Source organism: Aquarana catesbeiana, linkage group LG01 (assembly GCF_042186555.1).
Source record: "Aquarana catesbeiana isolate 2022-GZ linkage group LG01, ASM4218655v1, whole genome shotgun sequence".
Classification (NCBI taxonomy): domain Eukaryota; kingdom Metazoa; phylum Chordata; class Amphibia; order Anura; family Ranidae; genus Aquarana; species Aquarana catesbeiana.
In genome coordinates this window covers 114,419,456-114,436,195 of record NC_133324.1, presented here as the reverse complement: position 1 = coordinate 114,436,195, position 16,740 = coordinate 114,419,456, and the positions used below count along the sequence as shown (strand labels likewise).

The 16,740-nt window shown below is 44.6% G+C and overlaps 1 long non-coding RNA gene across 1 annotated transcript in view; it reads left to right on the top strand.

Moving 5' to 3' along the window:
- The window catches only part of LOC141108048 (uncharacterized), a 663,317-nt gene extending 648,353 nt beyond the window's left edge, over positions 1-14,964 (top strand). The window contains exon 3 of the long non-coding RNA XR_012236039.1: positions 14,732-14,964. This is a non-coding gene — a long non-coding RNA (uncharacterized lncRNA). The remainder of the gene's footprint in view (positions 1-14,731) is intronic.
- Positions 14,965-16,740: the final 1,776 nt, after the last annotated feature.

Here is a 16,740-nt window from a genome sequence, read left to right as displayed (position 1 = left end):
AATGCAGTGCGTCCTGCTCACAGTGTTCAGCTAGATCCGTTCCTGCTATTTACATTTAGTGCAGTGCGTCCTGCTCACAGTGTTCAGCTAGAGCCGTTCCTGCTATTTACATTTAGTGCAGTGCGTCCTGCTCACAGTGTTCAGCTAGATCCGTTCCTGTTATCTTCTAGACTATTTACATTTAGTGCAGTGCGTCCTGCTCACAGTGTTCAGCTAGATCCGTTCCTGCAATTTACATTTAGTGCAGTGCGTCCTGCTCACAGTGTTCAGCTAGATCCGTTCCTGCTATTTACATTTAGTGCAGTGCGTCCTGCTCACAGTGTTCAGCTAGATCCGTTCCTGCTATTTACATTTAGTGCAGTGCGTCCTGCTCACAGTGTTCAGCTAGATCCGTTCCTGCTATTTACATTTAATGCAGTGCGTCCTGCTCACAGTGTTCAGCTAGATCCGTTCCTGCTATTTACATTTAGTGCAGTGCGTCCTGCTCACAGTGTTCAGCTAGATCCGTTCCTGTTATCTTCTAGACTATTTACATTTAGTGCAGTGCGTCCTGCTCACAGTGTTCAGCTAGATCTGTTCCTGCTATTTACATTTAGTGCAGTGCGTCCTGCTCACAGTGTTCAGCTAGAGCCGTTCCTGCTATTTACATTTAGTGCAGTGCGTCCTGCTCACAGTGTTCAGCTAGATCCGTTCCTGTTATCTTCTAGACTATTTACATTTAGTGCAGTGCGTCCTGCTCACAGTGTTCAGCTAGATCCGTTCCTGTTATCTTCTAGACTATTTACATTTAGTGCAGTGCGTCCTGCTCACAGTGTTCAGCTAGATCCGTTCCTGTTATCTTCTAGACTATTTACATTTAGTGCAGTGCGTCCTGCTCACAGTGTTCAGCTAGATCCGTTCCTGTTAAATTCCTACTGACAGGCAGGCTTGTCTGGTTACAGTATATAAAGCTACCTGAAGAAAATTACAGGTGTTCTATTTGATCCTATTAGTACCACGGTCAGGCAGCTAGACTATTTACATTTAGTACAGTGCGTCCTGCTCACAGTGTTCAGCTAGATCCGTTCCTGTTATCTTCCTACTGACAGGCAGGCTTGTCTGGTTACAGTATATAAAGCTACCTGAAGAAAATTACAGGTGTTCTATTTGATCCTATTAGTACCACGGTCAGGCAGCTAGACTATTTACATTTAGTACAGTGCGTCCTGCTCACAGTGTTCAGCTAGATCCGTTCCTGTTATCTTCCTACTGACAGGCAGGCTTGTCTGGTTACAGTATATAAAGCTACTTGAAGAAAATTACAGGTGTTCTATCCCAGCTTAGTGCAGCTACAGGCCATTAGTATGTCTGGAAGGCCAAGAAGGAGAGGCAGACAGTCACAAGCCAATAAGAGAGGGCAAGCAGGCTCTGTGTCTAGTGCTGGTCGTGGAGACGGTGCATCCTCATCAGCACGTGGCCATGGGACACGCTTGGCCTTTTTTTCGGCAGCTGGCCGTGTTGAGCCGCAACATGCGGAAGACTTGGTCGAGTGGATGACCAAGCCGTCCTCATCCTCCTCATCTTCTCTCACCCATGCCCAGGGTGCTTTGTCTGGCAAAGCAGCGGCCTCTTCCCTCAGCTCAATGTCATCAGTGACTCCTTCCCTAGCTCCACCATGTCCTCATGAGGATTCCCTCGAACTGTTTGACCACAGTGTTGGGTACATGCTCCAGGAGGATGCCCAGCGTTTGGAAGGCTCTGATGACGATACTGAGCTCGATGAAGGCAGTAACATGAGCACGGACAGAGGGGGTGCCCAAGAAGGACAGCAATCTGGCAGTCATGCTCCCCCTGCTGCAGCATACTGCCAGGTTTGCTCCAGTGATGAGGAGGGAGGGGATGATGAGGTCACTGACTCAACGTGGGTGCCTGATAGGAGAGAGGAGGAGGAGGAGGCGGCGGCACATCACCAACGAGGCAGGATGCCCTCCAGGGGCCAGCCTAAGGGCAGCACATTGACTGCATCACACCCCAAAGCTCCACATGTGCAGGGCGCTGCAGTCTCTGCGCGTTATTCAAAAAGTTCTTTGGTGTGGGCCTTTTTTGAGACGCGTGCATCAGATCGCACCGCTGCTATTTGCAACATATGTCTCAAGCGTATCTCGCGTGGCCAAAACATCTCCCGCTTGGGTACCACATGCTTGACCAGACATATGTTGACCTGCCATGCAGTTCGTTGGCAAGCGTATCTAAAAGACCCACACCAAAGAACAAAGAGGATCTCTCCTTGCTCCTCATCAGCTGAGATTTCCAACCCCACTAGACCTTCAGTCCTCTCTGAGACCTGCAGTGAGAGGAATGAAGGTGTAGAATTAGGTGTGTCACAGCCAAGTACTTGTGGGCAATCTGCTTTTGGTACACCGACGTCAGATTGTACATGGCAAATTTCCCTGCCCCAGCTGCTGCACCGCCGAAAGAAGTTTGCTCCCAGCCATCCACATGCCCAGCGGTTGAATGCTAGCTTGGCAAAATTGCTAGCACTTCAACTGCTGCCTTTTCAGTTGGTAGACTCTGCCCCCTTCCGTGAGTTTGTGGAATGTGCGGTTCCTCAGTGGCAGGTACCCAAACGCCACTTTTTCTCACGGAAGGCGATTCCGGCTCTCTACCGGCATGTGGAAGGCAATGTCCATGCCTCGCTGGACAGGGCGGTCAGCGGTAAGGTGCATATTACCGCTGACTCATGGTCCAGCAGGCATGGACAGGGACGTTACCTAAGTTTCACGGCGCATTGGGTGACTCTGCTGGCAGCTGGGAAGGATGCAGGACAAGGTGCAGTAGTGTTGGAGGTTGTTCCGCCACCACGCCTCCAAAATGCTGATTGTGACACACCTCTCTCCTCCACCCCCTCCTCTTCTTCTTCCTCCATGGCCTCTTCCTCGGAACCAGCGGTGCTCCGTAGGCGTTCAAGGGGCTACGCAAGTACGCAGGCCAAAAGATGCCATGCGGTGCTTGAGCTGGTGTGCTTGGGGGACAGGAGCCACACTGGGGCAGAGGTTCTGTCAGCTCTGCAGGGGCAGGTTCAGAGGTGGTTGACGCCACGCCAACTTAAGGCAGGAATGGTGGTTTGCGACAATGGCACCAACCTCCTCTCTGCCCTCCGACAGGGACAAATGACCCATGTGCCCTGTTTGGCTCACGTCCTTAACTTGGTGGTGCAGCGGTTCTTGGGCAGGTACCCGGGCTTACAGGATGTCCTGAGGCAGGCCAGGAAAGTCTGTGTGCATTTCCGCCGGTCATATAATGCCAGTGCTCGGCTGACGGACCTCCAAAAGGAGTTTAACCTGCCCAAGAACCGCCTAATCTGTGACATGCCCACCAGGTGGAACTCAACGTTGGCCATGCTGCAGCGGCTGCACACGCAGCAGAGGGCCATCAATGAGTACCTGTGCGACTATGGCACCAGGACAGGGTCAGGGGAGCTTGGTTTTTTTTCCCCACGCCAGTGGGCCATGATCAGGGATGCATGCACTGTCCTGTCACCATTCGAGGAGGCCACGAGGATGGTGAGCAGTGACAGTGCATGCATCAGTGACACTGTCCCCCTTGTCCACCTGTTGGAGCACACGCTGCGTGGAATAATGGACAGGGCACTTGAGGCAGAACAGAGGCAGGAAGAGGAGGACTTCCTTAGCTCTCAAGGCCCCCTTTATCCAGACAGTGTTCCTGCGTGCCCGCCGATCACACAGGAAGAGGACGAGGAGGAAGAGGAGGAGGAGGAGGAGGAAGATTGTGTCAGTATGGAGGTGGAGCCTGGCACTCAGCATCAGCAGCAGTCTTTAAGGGATCAGTCCCAAGAAACACATGGACTTGTACGTGGCTGGGAGGAGGTGGCTGCGGACCATGTCGTTCTTAGTGACCCAGAGGACTCCGGACCGAATGCCTCAGCAAACCTACGCTGCATGGCCTCCCTGATCCTGCAAAGCCTGCGTAAGGATCCTCGTATTCGTGGTATCAAGGAGAAGGACCAATACTGGCTGGCAACCCTCCTTGATCCACGTTACAAGGGTAAGGTTGCGGACCTTATCTTGCCATCGCAGAGGGAGCAGAGGATGAAACATCTTCGGGAGGCCTTACAGAAAGGTCTGTGCAACGCGTTCCCAGAGACTGGGAGGTTACAAACTCCTGTTTCTGGACAACGTGTTGCTGAGGCTTCGGTCAGTCAAAGAAGGAGCGGTGGAGAAGGTGGCCGTCTGACCGATGCGTTCAGACAATTTTTTGGTCCGCAGCCCCAAGGTATGATCGGTTCCAGCAACCATCGCCAGCGTCTGTTTTACATGGTGCAGGAATACCTAGGGGCAATATCAGACTTGGACACCTTTCCCACCGAAAATCCTCTGGGTTACTGGGTCTTGAGGATGGATCACTGGCCAGAGCTTGCACAGTATGCAATTGAGCTACTGGCCTGTCCTGCATCCAGCGTTCTTTCGGAACGCACATTCAGTGCTGCTGGAGGCGTGGTAACCGATCACAGGGTGCGTCTGTCCACCGACTCGGTCGATCGGCTGACCTTCATAAAAATGAATGAGTCTTGGATCACCACCAGCTACCAAGCACCTGATGCTGATGTAACCGAATAATTTTTTTTTAAATCTCAGATCCCTTCAAAGACTGCCTATGCTGATGCTGAGTGACTATCCCTGAGTAATTATCCTCTTCCTCCTCAATCATCACGCTGATAGCTTGTAAGAACATTTTTGGTTCTGGGCGCCACCACCAGTGCCTAAGGCACAATTTTTCAGCCCCTGTTTAACAGGGGCGTGTAATTACAATTTTTGATGTAATACTTTGCAGCAGGGCTCGTTCCTGCATTCCAACTAGAGTGTCTGTGAGGGGTTGCAGTGTTGTGGCACCAGCACCAGTGCCTAAGGCCCACTTTTTCTGCCCCTGTCTAACAGGGGCGTGTAATTACAATTTTTGATGCAATACTTTGCAGCAGGGCTCGTTCCTGCGTTCCAACTAGAGTGTCTGTGAGGGGTTGCAGTGTTGTGGCACCAGCACCAGTGCCTAAGGCCCAATTTTTCTGCCCCTGTCTAACAGGGGCGTGTAATTACAATTTTTGAAGCAATACTTTGCAGCAGGGCTCGTTCCTGCGTTCCAACTAGAGTGTCTGTGAGGGGTTGCAGTGTTGTGGCACCAGCACCAGTGCCTAAGGCCTAATTTTTCAGCTCCTGTTCAACAGGGGCATGTAATTACAATTCTTGATCTAATATTTCACAGCAGGGCCCTGTGAGGGCTTACAGTGTTGTGGCCACAGCAACACCTAAGGCCCAAATTTCTGCTGAGTATATAGGGCAGGACCCTACTTTCAAACATCTAACTTACAAACGACTCCTACTTGCAAACGGAAGGAGACAACAGGAAGTGAGATGAAATCTACCCCTAGGAAGGGAAATTCTCTCCTGTAAGAGTTAATATGGGAAAACAATTTCTCCTTTCCACTGAAGCTTTCCAATCCTTGTTCCACAAAAAAACCCAAATTTTCAAAAAACATTTTTCATTGGGACAAAAAAGTGAGGTGAAATCTTCTGAAGAGGAGGAAAGACAGCAAAACAAATGTCACAGGGGTGATAACCCTTCCCTATGTTTTCCAAAAAGCTTAGAAAAGATTTTTTGGCTGGAGCTAAACACGTTAAAAATGTTCAAAATTACAAAGAGATTCTACTTAACAACAAACCTACAGTCCCTGTCTTGTTTGCACCGCCTGTATACTGCTGTTCAGAGTATATAGGGCCTGGTGGCCCCACACCTTTCCTTATTTTAATTTGGGTGCGGGGTTCCCCTTAATATCCATACAAGACCCAAAGGGCCTGGTAATGGACTGGGGGGTACCCATGCCGTTTGTCTCACTGATTTTCATCCATATTGCCATGACCCGACATGACATTAAACCCGCAAGCAGTTTTAAATGAGATTTTTTCCTTTAAAAATGACATTTGGTGCAGGGACTGTTCTAAACATGGGAAACACGCGTCACTTTACAGGCATACTATAGACACCCCCCAGGTACGATATTTAAAGGAATATTTCACTTTTTTTTTTTTTACTTTAAGGATCATTAAAATCACTGCTCCCGAAAAAACGGCCGTTTTAAAAGTTTTTTTTGCATTGATACATGTCCCCTGGGGTAGGACCCGGGTCCCCAAACCCTTTTTAGGACAATACCATGCAAATTAGCCTTTAAAATTAGCACTTTTGATTTCGAACGTTCGAGTCCCATAGACGTCAATGGGGTTCTAACGTTCGTGCGAACTTTCGGTCCGTTCGCGGGTTCTGGTGCGAACCGAACCGGGGGGTGTTCGGCTCATCCCTACTAGTAAGTGTAACAGTTAGACATGCTGTGAAATTAACTGTTTGGGGAGTTAAATTGGTGGGTTTCATTCTGCTTTAGTTGGACTTAAGAGGTTTTAGCTGTCTTACAAGAAGTGTGATGCTGTAAAGAAGAAAGCTGCTACAGACATCACATAAACCCTGATGAATCACCAACCATCATCCATTCTTTTCCCAAATAATCTTGTTAATTAACGTAATGATACAAAGAAGCAGCAACAGACATGACTGAGAGCCCAGAGACAGAAAATGAGGATGAATCATAAAAGGTATACAAGTTTGTCTGACCTCGCTAGGAGCCTTTTTTTATATATCTTTCTTATTAATTATGTCTGCTTCATAGCCCTAAGTGCCTTTATATATAAGTGTGTATTCATGCCAGCCCAGGTATATCCTTTACCTAATGTCTACATTACAGGCCTTATGTATAAAGAGTGTGGTTTAGGCAGGAGCATGCCTGGAGTGCCCATTTTTGCCCCAGAAACATTCAAAAGGCAGTATTGCTTCTGGCAGGCGTTCCTGTTACCACAGCAACCCATCCATAATAAACCAAACAAAAACATTGTTTTCATTTTTTGTTTGGTGGATTGGGTGTGGGTTGTCATGGTAACCGGGGTGCCCCCCAATGATGTTACCAGCTTATGAATGTTTCCAATGATCATCTATACTGTGCTCCTTGGACATTCTGGATGCCATCTCATGTGCAATTTTTTTACACCCGCGCCCCTTCCCTGTGGTGACTAACCGATAATGCTGAGCGGCTGTGTGACATCGGTTGCTAGGATGCAATGCTAGAATTGCTTGCTAGGATGCAGGCGGCTGGGCTCCAGAACATCATTGGGTGGTATGGTACAGGAGCATATAAGGCCAAGTTTCTGAGCTGCAGTGAGGATGGAGTGTTTGGTGTAGACACACCAGTCTCGCCCACGGAGTGCTGCCTAAGGTTTCCCTTATAGTTGCACCCCCCCCTGGGTTTGGAAAAACTTTTCTCCTGGCATTTAGCAACTAGATTTTAACTTGTCTTTCTGCAGACTTTAAGATTAAGAGTTTTGATCAGTTGCTCTAGACCCCAAGAAAATGTATTGTTTGCAAAATTCATAAAGCCCAGACAGGATTTGGCAATTGCTTAAAGCAGAGTTCCAGTCTGGGGGGAAAAAATTAAAAGTCATCAGCTACAAATACTGTAGCTGCTAACTTTTAATACAAGAACACTTACCTGTCCACGGATCCCGCAATGTCGGCACCCCTAGCCGATTCGTCCATTGTTTTCTTGTGCAGGCACCGGCATTGCAAGTAAGGGGAACCAGCCTTCATGCTTCACAGCTGGTTTCCTACTGCGCAAGAGCATGCTGTGCTGCTCTCTCTGAATGGTCCTGCCTTCTTCTGGGATGCACACAGGTCCCAGAAGGCGGGGAGGAAAGGAGGATGGGCTGGACATGATGTAGATAGCCATGCGACGATCTTACTAGGAAGTGGGAGCAGGTATCTGTCAAAACCAGGTACCCGCTCGCCCCGACCAAAAAAGTACCAAACGTGGCAGTGGAGGGCGGGGGGGTGCAAACAAACTTCCCCTTTTGGGTAGAGCTCCACTTTAACAAGATATTGGTTGCCCTTAGCAACCACCAGAATATTTTTTGGTGATGGTTCTCATTCATACTGAAGGAAGATGTTGGTTTTCCAATAGCATGATAGGTGGTATGAAATTTTGTAGAATTCATTAATTTATTATCCAATTGCATGGAAGGAACATGTTGGAAAATGTTACCGTTAATCAGTGGCTGCAGCCAATGAGCTGCAGTGTCATGATCACTTAGTGCCCCTGTTCCTCATTCCAGCACCCGGGTGTTGGCTGTTGCTTTTCCCCTGTCTGTGTTCACCTGTAAGGTGATTGATCTGATCAGTCACCTAATATAAGCAAACCAAACACTCTATCCCTTGCTTGTGATAGACAGTTACCTGCATTGTTCCTGTTCAAGCCTCCCGTTTGTCTGCTTTGCTTTGCTGTTGGCTTTCCCTGTGTATGACTCAGATCGGATATTGCACTATTCCCTGAACTCAGCTTGCCTTATTACCTAGACTGTCATTGGATTGGATATTGGACTATTCCCTGTACTCAGCCTGCCTTTTTACCTGGACCGTCTTAGAACCATGCTATCTGTTTGATAAACTGCAAGAAGTCTGTTGTTTGCTCTGTTCACGTCTGCCCTGGTGTGGTGGCCAGGCACTATAGCATTGTGTATAAGTCCTGGGGGCAACCAAGTACCTGTAGGCCTGCTTGTCTTAAGGGAAAGGTGGCTGCTATAGGTGAAGTACACAGTAGCTAGCTATAGTGTCTGACCACCTGCATTCAGGTAGACGTGACATACAGCCACTGATCAGGGTATTCTGCAGTTTTTTTTTCTTAAATAATCAACCATGTATGGCCAGGTTGCCATTCCCAGTCATGTATCTTAGAGGCACAGTAAGCAAACACTGCTGCCAAACCCATGAATATTTAAGTCTGGTTACATGATGGAAATCTCATGCTAGCATGCCCTTAATATAAGTGATACTTCTTATTGTGTCGTGTGAGCAGCATTCGTCCTCACATCTGACATTCTTAATGTGGTCAAATACGATCTCTACATTAATGAATACTTTGTATAAAAGCTTGCTAGGCAAGAAAGCGCTTTCATTTCATTTCAGCTGCTCATTACTGACCCAGGATGTGGTGAGGAAATGATTAATGTAATTTAAACTAGATGGAAATATGAAAACAGAAGCATATTGTAGCATAATTCATTTTGACATTAAGGAATAGGTCTAATTTCTAGTAGCTGTTCAGCTACAAATGGCAGACTGTCCACCAATACAAAATCTATACCGGTTCTGCCTCCTCACTGTATGATTGCTCTATTCAGATTGGATGTATTAGTGTTATGTTATAAAGCCTAAGACCCCTTTCACACTGAGGCGCATTTTCAGGCGCTTTCACGCTAAATAAATCGCCTAAAAAGCTCCCGAAAACCGATTTCCATTCAAATCAATGAATGCTTTCACACTGGGGCAGTGCACTGGCAGGGCAGTGAAAAAGCCCCTCTTTATTGAAATTAATGGAAAGCTTTTCAAAAGCGTCTTAAAAGGTCTTCAAAAGTGCCTGAAAAGCTCTTCAAAAGCACTCAGTGTTTTACTGGCAGTTTAGAAAAGCCTCAGTGTGAAAGGGGCCTCACTGAATTTTTTTTTAAATTAACTGTATGGTATAGAGCAAGGGTCTCCAAACTTTCTAAACAAAGAGCTGGTTTACTGTCCTTCAGACTTTAGGACGGCCATATCATGGCAAGCGGGAGTGTAAATTTTTCTGGCATCAGTAGGAGTAAACATCACCACATTTGGTATTAGGTTAGTAGCATTGGTATCATAAGGAGGAATAGTGCCCTATTATTAGTGTCAGTGGGAGAAATGGTGCTCCATTGTAGGTGTTAGATAGTAGAACAGTGTCTCGTATCAGTGGGAGGATTAGTGCCCCAAGGGCCGGATAAAGGCAAGCAAAGGGCCATATCTGGCCCCCGGGCCGCAGTTTGGAGACCCCTGGTATAAAGAATTAGTATCACAAGTAAAAATAAATATATGATTGAATAATAAATATAAAGCAAGTATATAACTGATTGACAAAACAACTGATTACAAAATGATACAGGTCTAAGACCTCCTAAGACCTCCTGCTTTTTAGTTCCCTTGCCACCTCCTTCCTTGCTCGCCTCCAAGACATCTTCAAAACCCATCCCATCATCTAGAGATCTGTACACCAATATGTCTGGCTATCTCCTACCCTGTTAGGGATAAAACATAGAGGAAATTAGACATGTGCGGTTCGTTTCGTTCCGAATAAATATTTGGACTCATTTTTAATTATTCGGAGATTCAGATATATCCGAATACCCGAATTACAGTATAAACAAAAACACATTTGAATCGAAAAAAAAAGTTTTCAATTCGGCCGATTCAAAACTTATTGATTTGAGTGTTTTGAATCGAAAAAAATCAGTAAATTCTAAGCAAATTCTAAAAAAGACATAAAACAAATTCCGAATATGAATTCCGAATATGAATCCCGAATTTGAATTCAACCAACATACTGAATTTAACTAAACGAAATAACTATATTATAACTAGATTAACTAATCTAAACAAACCAATTTTTTTTTAGTCATGCACATGTCTAGGGAAAATGTCAATAGCAGCAAAACAAATACTCTTGCACACAAATGTGTTGACCATTCAAAGTTCAGAGTGGATAATATCTTTAGGTCTTGCTGCCCTTCAGGATAGGGGTATCCTAGCAGTCAAAAAAGAGAATGTAAAAAAGAGAGGGCGCACCAGCCTTGTGCATTATCCTTTGATATATTTATTAGAAGAAAAAGTATTAAAAACTACTCACTACTTTCATAAGCCAAAGATTGTTACATTGTGGTTTTCTTTCCATCCTTGTGAGTAGTTTTTAATACTTTTTCTTCTAGGGAAAATGTGAATGCATTGCAAAGATGTACTGCATTTTTTGGCCAAACTCTTTATGTTTATGGCCTATATCTATGGTCATCAATCTCTGTATACATTTTACAATCTCTGTATACATTTTATTCCTCGACTCTAATATTTCTCCGCTAATTTATACAGATGATTATTAACTACATTATAAAATGTTATTAGATGAATCCAGCATATCTTTTGTACTCCAAAAAAGGGGAGCAGAGGGCTTCATTTGACCTGCTTTACCTGCAATATAAATACATCATAAATAGAAATCCCAATGCCAAACAAGTCAGACACAGCTTCAGGACTGTCATCCATGCTCTACCATAAAAATAATCTTCTAACCTCTGCTTGATGTGTGTTTCAAATGCAATGCCCATGTACACAAGCCCTATGCCTGCCTTCTGTTTGCAGCATTGTATGTGTATGTAGCACTCTCCTAGGTAGGTGCTAGGATTAGGTAAATTTAGTTCTAACTCACTGTATCCAGTGAATCTGCATTTCGTTGTTAGGAAAATTTTGTTTTGGTTCACTGTGATCAGTGTGGTTCTGTTGATTGTTCTGGTCTATTCTGTGTTTCAGTGGCTGCAGGATTGACTGATTCCCCCTGGTTAGTTCAGAAATTATTTGGAAGTTAGTGGGCAGGAAGAGTCTAATCAGCAGTTTTATATTCATACAATCCTGACCAATCCCTGTGGAGAAGTGCCCAGATGGCACTGGGAGTCTGTATAAATACTGAGACTGAGAGCAGCATGCTTTTTTTTCCTTTAGGAGGAGATCGCAGCCTAGGGGGGCTGATAGCCCCCTAGGCTATTCTGTCGTGTGCCTGCGGATTGTTGAGGCCTCAGTTGGGCTACCTGGAGGCTTTCCTGAGAGTTTCTGAAGCTGACTAAGGTCTGTCATCTGCGGATTTAGTCTGGTTCCACCGGCTAAAAGTGTCTTAAGGATATTGGAAGGAGGCAACCAATTTTCCAAGCACATTTGTGAAGACAGACTGGTGAAAGAGATCCTAGAGACCGTGTGCTGTTGCCAACCCGCTTGTGCTAGAGTCAGCCTGTTTAGCGGGGACATTGTGTCCGGTGTCCTGAAGCACTCAGTCTATCTATTTCTTAGTGAAAGGACTTTGCTCAGACTGTCCAAAGAAGAAGATTTAAGTGGTTGAAAAGGCTCAAGTTTTTTTGCACTCATTAATTCTATGCATGAATGTAAAAAAAATTCTGCGTGCAGCAGTTCCCCAGCCCCTCCTAATACTTACCCGAGCCCCATCTCAGTCCAGTGATGTACAGGAGAGCAGCGGTTCTTCCGAGTCTCATCCTCCTCATTGGCTAAAACAGCAGCAGGAGCCATTGGTTCATGCTACTGTAAGTCACAGCCAGTGAACAAACAAGGAAAGAGCAGATACAGGGCTGAGCCGTGCTCTGTGTGTGAATGGACACACAGAGCACTGGCTTGGGAGAGAGTCTGCTCAAGTGCCCCCATAGCAAGCTGCTTGCTATGGAGGCACTCAGCAGGAGGGAGGGGCCAAGAGCGCCAATGGGGGACCCAAGAAGATAAGGATCGGGGCTGCTCTGTGCCAAACCACTGCACTGAGCAGGTAAGTATGACGTGTTTATTATTAACCGCTTCCCGACCAGTGCATGATGATGTACGTTGGCACAATGGCACGGGTGGGCAAAAGGGCGTACCTCCCATCCGTCATAGCTGCATGGCGGACTTGATGTCCCCCAGTGGTCCGCGATCATAGCGAGGAGAGGCAGAACATGGAACTGGCTATGTAAACAAGGCATTTCCCTGTTCTGTCTAGTGACATGACAGGGATCTACTGCTCCCTGTCATCGGGAGCAGTGATCTCTGTCATGTCCTAGGTAGCCCATCCCCCCTACAGTTATAACACACTGAGGGAACACAGTTAACCCCTTGATCGCCCCCTAGTGTTTAATCCCTTCCCTGCCAGTGACATTTATACAATAATTAGTGGCTATTTTTAGCTCTGATCGCTGTATAAATGTCAATGATCCCAAAATATTGTCAAATCTGTCCATCGCAATGTTGCAGTCCTGATAAAAATTATTAATTTAATTTAAACTAGATGGAAATATTAAACAGATACATATTGTAGCATAATTCATTTTGACATAGCAGATCACCGCCATTAGTATAAAAAAAAAAAAAATGAATAATAAAAATGCCATAAATCTTTCCCCTATTTTGTAGATCAGGGATATGCAATTAGCGGACCTCCAGCTGTTGCAGAACTACAAGTCCCATGAGGCATAACAAGACTCTGACAGCCACAAGCATGACACCCAGAGGCATGATGGGACTTGTAGTTTTGAAACAGCTGGAGGTCTGCTAATTGCATATCCCGGTTGTAGATGCTATAACTTTTGTGCAAACCAATAAATATACGCTTATTGTGATTTTTTGTTTTACAAAAATATGTAGTAGATTATATATTGGCCTAAAGTGAGGAAGAAATGTGTTTTTTTTATATATTTTTGGGGGATATTTATAAAAAGTGAAAAATTTAGCTTTTTTTTCCAAAATTGACGGTCTTTTTTTTCTTTATGGCGCAAAAAAAAAAAATGCAGAGGTGATCGAATACCACCAAAAGAAAGCTCTATTTGTGGGAAAAAAAAGAACGTCAATTTTGTTTGGATACAACATCACATGACTGCGCAATTGTCAGTTAAAGCGATGCAGTGCCGCATCGCAAAAAAATGCTCTGGTCATTAAGGGGGTAAAATCTTCTGGGGCTGAAGTGGTTAAAAAAAAAAATCTGCCTTTAATATCACCGTCAGCTTAGTCCACTGTTTACTTGTGCAAGGACTTGGCTTAGTTCTTCAAGAGAAAGTTCAGTGTCCTCAAATCATTACTATGGGTTACTGGAGTATCCTCCCACTACTCACTACCTATCTAAGTTATTATTAAAGCATAAGAAAAGCATACCCCTTGATTGGTTAATGAGCCTGAGAAGTGACTGGAACTCTGTGCTTTGCTGCAAGGAAACTGCTGGGAAAAGGGTCTTGACAATTTACATAACAGTTCCTACGGGGGTAGTGCTACATAAATACCTCTGCACTTGTATGTGATTGCTAACAGCTGAATATGTTTATAGCTTCAAACGCCAGTGAAGTGTAAAAACCAAAGCAATATCATAAAGATTAGCACACCTCAAAAGACCAATAAGTCCAAGCATTATTCAATACCACTGCCAAGCAGCTATAGACACCCAAGAAGTACAAGGCATGTGATGGGCAAAGTGCAAAAAATATATGAATAAACTAGTGTAATTTTTACTACTCACTAGTAAACAATAAGACTGCTCTTAATACCCATAAATACTACCATGACTAGTAATCTTTCCCGCTTTCCCTTATCCCCGGTTCCTCCACAGAAGTAAAAAGTGGGGTTAGAAAATTGTAGTTGATACCTAAACTCATCCAACATCACTAAGCTTACAATGAAAGCCAATAAATATTACTGAAATAATCTACTATATCTAAATAAAGCATTGTCCGCAGCTAAAGAACTGATTACAAATATTTTAGCCTCAGGTCATTATTGTGGTCAAACCCAAAATTCTAAACAGAAGGTAGATGTAGTTATTTTGAGGACAGTATCCTGAAGTATCCTGTCTACATATGTAACATTTGCAACATAAACTGTATTGCTTAGAAAATCGTATTCATCACTTTCATATATATCAACTTTTGGTTTTGACTTTTTTTTGCCTTTATCTTCTTGTGTTCAACATTTTCCAACTCTTTTTTTGAAAGTTGAATATTTAGTTACAATTCCTACAAAATATATTCAGTATACTTTTTTGTAATTTTAATCTGTATATTTTCTTCAGGTGTCAGAAGAGGCTCTTCATTCCAAATTGGAAGAACAAGATGGGACTGATGAGGACATGGAGCCATATTTAGTAAGAAGGCTTTCATGTAGGACTATTCATCTACCTCCTTTGGCTTTTAGACTGGCAGAACAAGCAGAATGGGACAAAAAAGGAGATTCTGAAAGTCCACAACGGCCAACTTCACTTGCACTGAGGATACCGCCATTGATCGCAATTACATCTGCAGACACCACAAGGTAGGGCATGGATTTTTTAAATGTTTGATAAATTGCTTCTACTTTCAATAAAAGCATTAAATTTGTTTTGGACATATTTGGCCACTACTTTGTGCTACATTGAGTGCTATTACCTTTCCACGTATTTACACTATAGACTGGGAGTAGCAATTCCAAGTTTATTCTGCTATACTACCTTCTGGTTAAAAAATTTTGTTATAGCTTTTCCAGTTTTATGAACACATCACATCCGAGAGTGTTACAGTAGTCCTCCAAGAGCTTGTAAACAATAATTGATGTTGCTAACAGGGTTTTGCTGGGTACCCAATGTCGTGTATGGTTTTTATCCCTTTCATGACTAAGCCTATTTTTGAAATTTGGTGTTTACAAGTTAAAATCCATATTTTTTGCTAGAAAATTACTTAGAACCCCCAAACATTATATATATTTTTTTAGCAAAGAATCTAGAGAATAAAATAACGATTGTTGCAATATTTTTTATCACACGGTATTTGTGCAGCGGTGTTTTAAACGCAAATTTTTGGAAAAGTGACACTTTCATGAATTTTAAAAAATCCAAACAGTAAAGTTACCCCAATTTTTTTGTATAATGTGAAAGATGATGTTACGCCGAGTAAATAGATACCAAACATGTCATGCTTTATAATTGCACGCACTCGTGGAATGGCGACGAACTACGGTACCTTTGAATTTCCATAGGCGACGCTTTAAAAAAATTTTACGGTTACCAGGTTTGAGCTACAGAGGAGGTCTAGGGCTAGAATTATTGCTCTCACTCTGACGATCGCGGCGATACCTCACATGTGTGGTTTGAACACCGTTTACATATGCGGGCGCGACTTCCGTATGCGTTTTCTTCGCTGCGCGAGCTCGCGGGGACAGGGGCACTTTAAAAAAATTTTTTTTTTTTTTTTTATTTAATTTATTTATTTTTGTACTTTATAAATTGTGTTTAAATTTTTTTTTTTTTTTTTTTACTTTTATTGCTGTCACAAGCAATGTAAACATCCCTTGTGACAGTAATATGTGGTGACAGGTACTCTTTATGGAGGGATGGGGGGTCTAAAAGACCCCCCATCCCTCCTTTACACTTCAAAGTATTCAGATCGCCGAAAACGGCGATTCTGAATACTGTGTACTTTTTTAAATTCGGCGCCATTGGCAGCCGAGTAAACGGGAAGTGACGTCATGACGTCGCTTCCGCATTTACAAGAAGAAGGCTGGAACGAAGCCGCTGGCAGCTTCGTTCCAGTCCGCCCCCAGCCGCCGAAGGCGGCGGGAGGCGGCGGGAGGGGGGGGATGTCCCCTCCCGCTCCTCCGGTATAACAACCGAGCGGCTTTTAGCCGCATCGGTTGTTATATACGGGTAGCCGATCGCCCGCTGAAAACAACGGTACCGGGATGATGCCTGCAGCTGCGGGCATCATCCCGGTATAACCCCGGAAAGCCGAGGACGCATATATGCGTTCGGTCGGCGGGAAGGGGTTAAAAAATCCAGGAAATATTCTTCTTATAGCATTTTTGCTGTTGTGCTTGGTCTATGACAGGGGAGCCGAGCCTTTTGAGGAGCGAGGGCCACTTTATCGACTTGGTAACCAGTCGCGGGCCACAATGAGCGTAAAGGGGGGTGGCAGGTCTGTGTCCACTCTGCATATGTAGAGCAGACACGGATGCAACCCCCTTCTGTTTTTTTAAGGAGATCAGATTGCAGATAGGCGGGTGTAAACAGACACAAGTCCATTTATATCTGCCGCTCTATACAGGTGAATG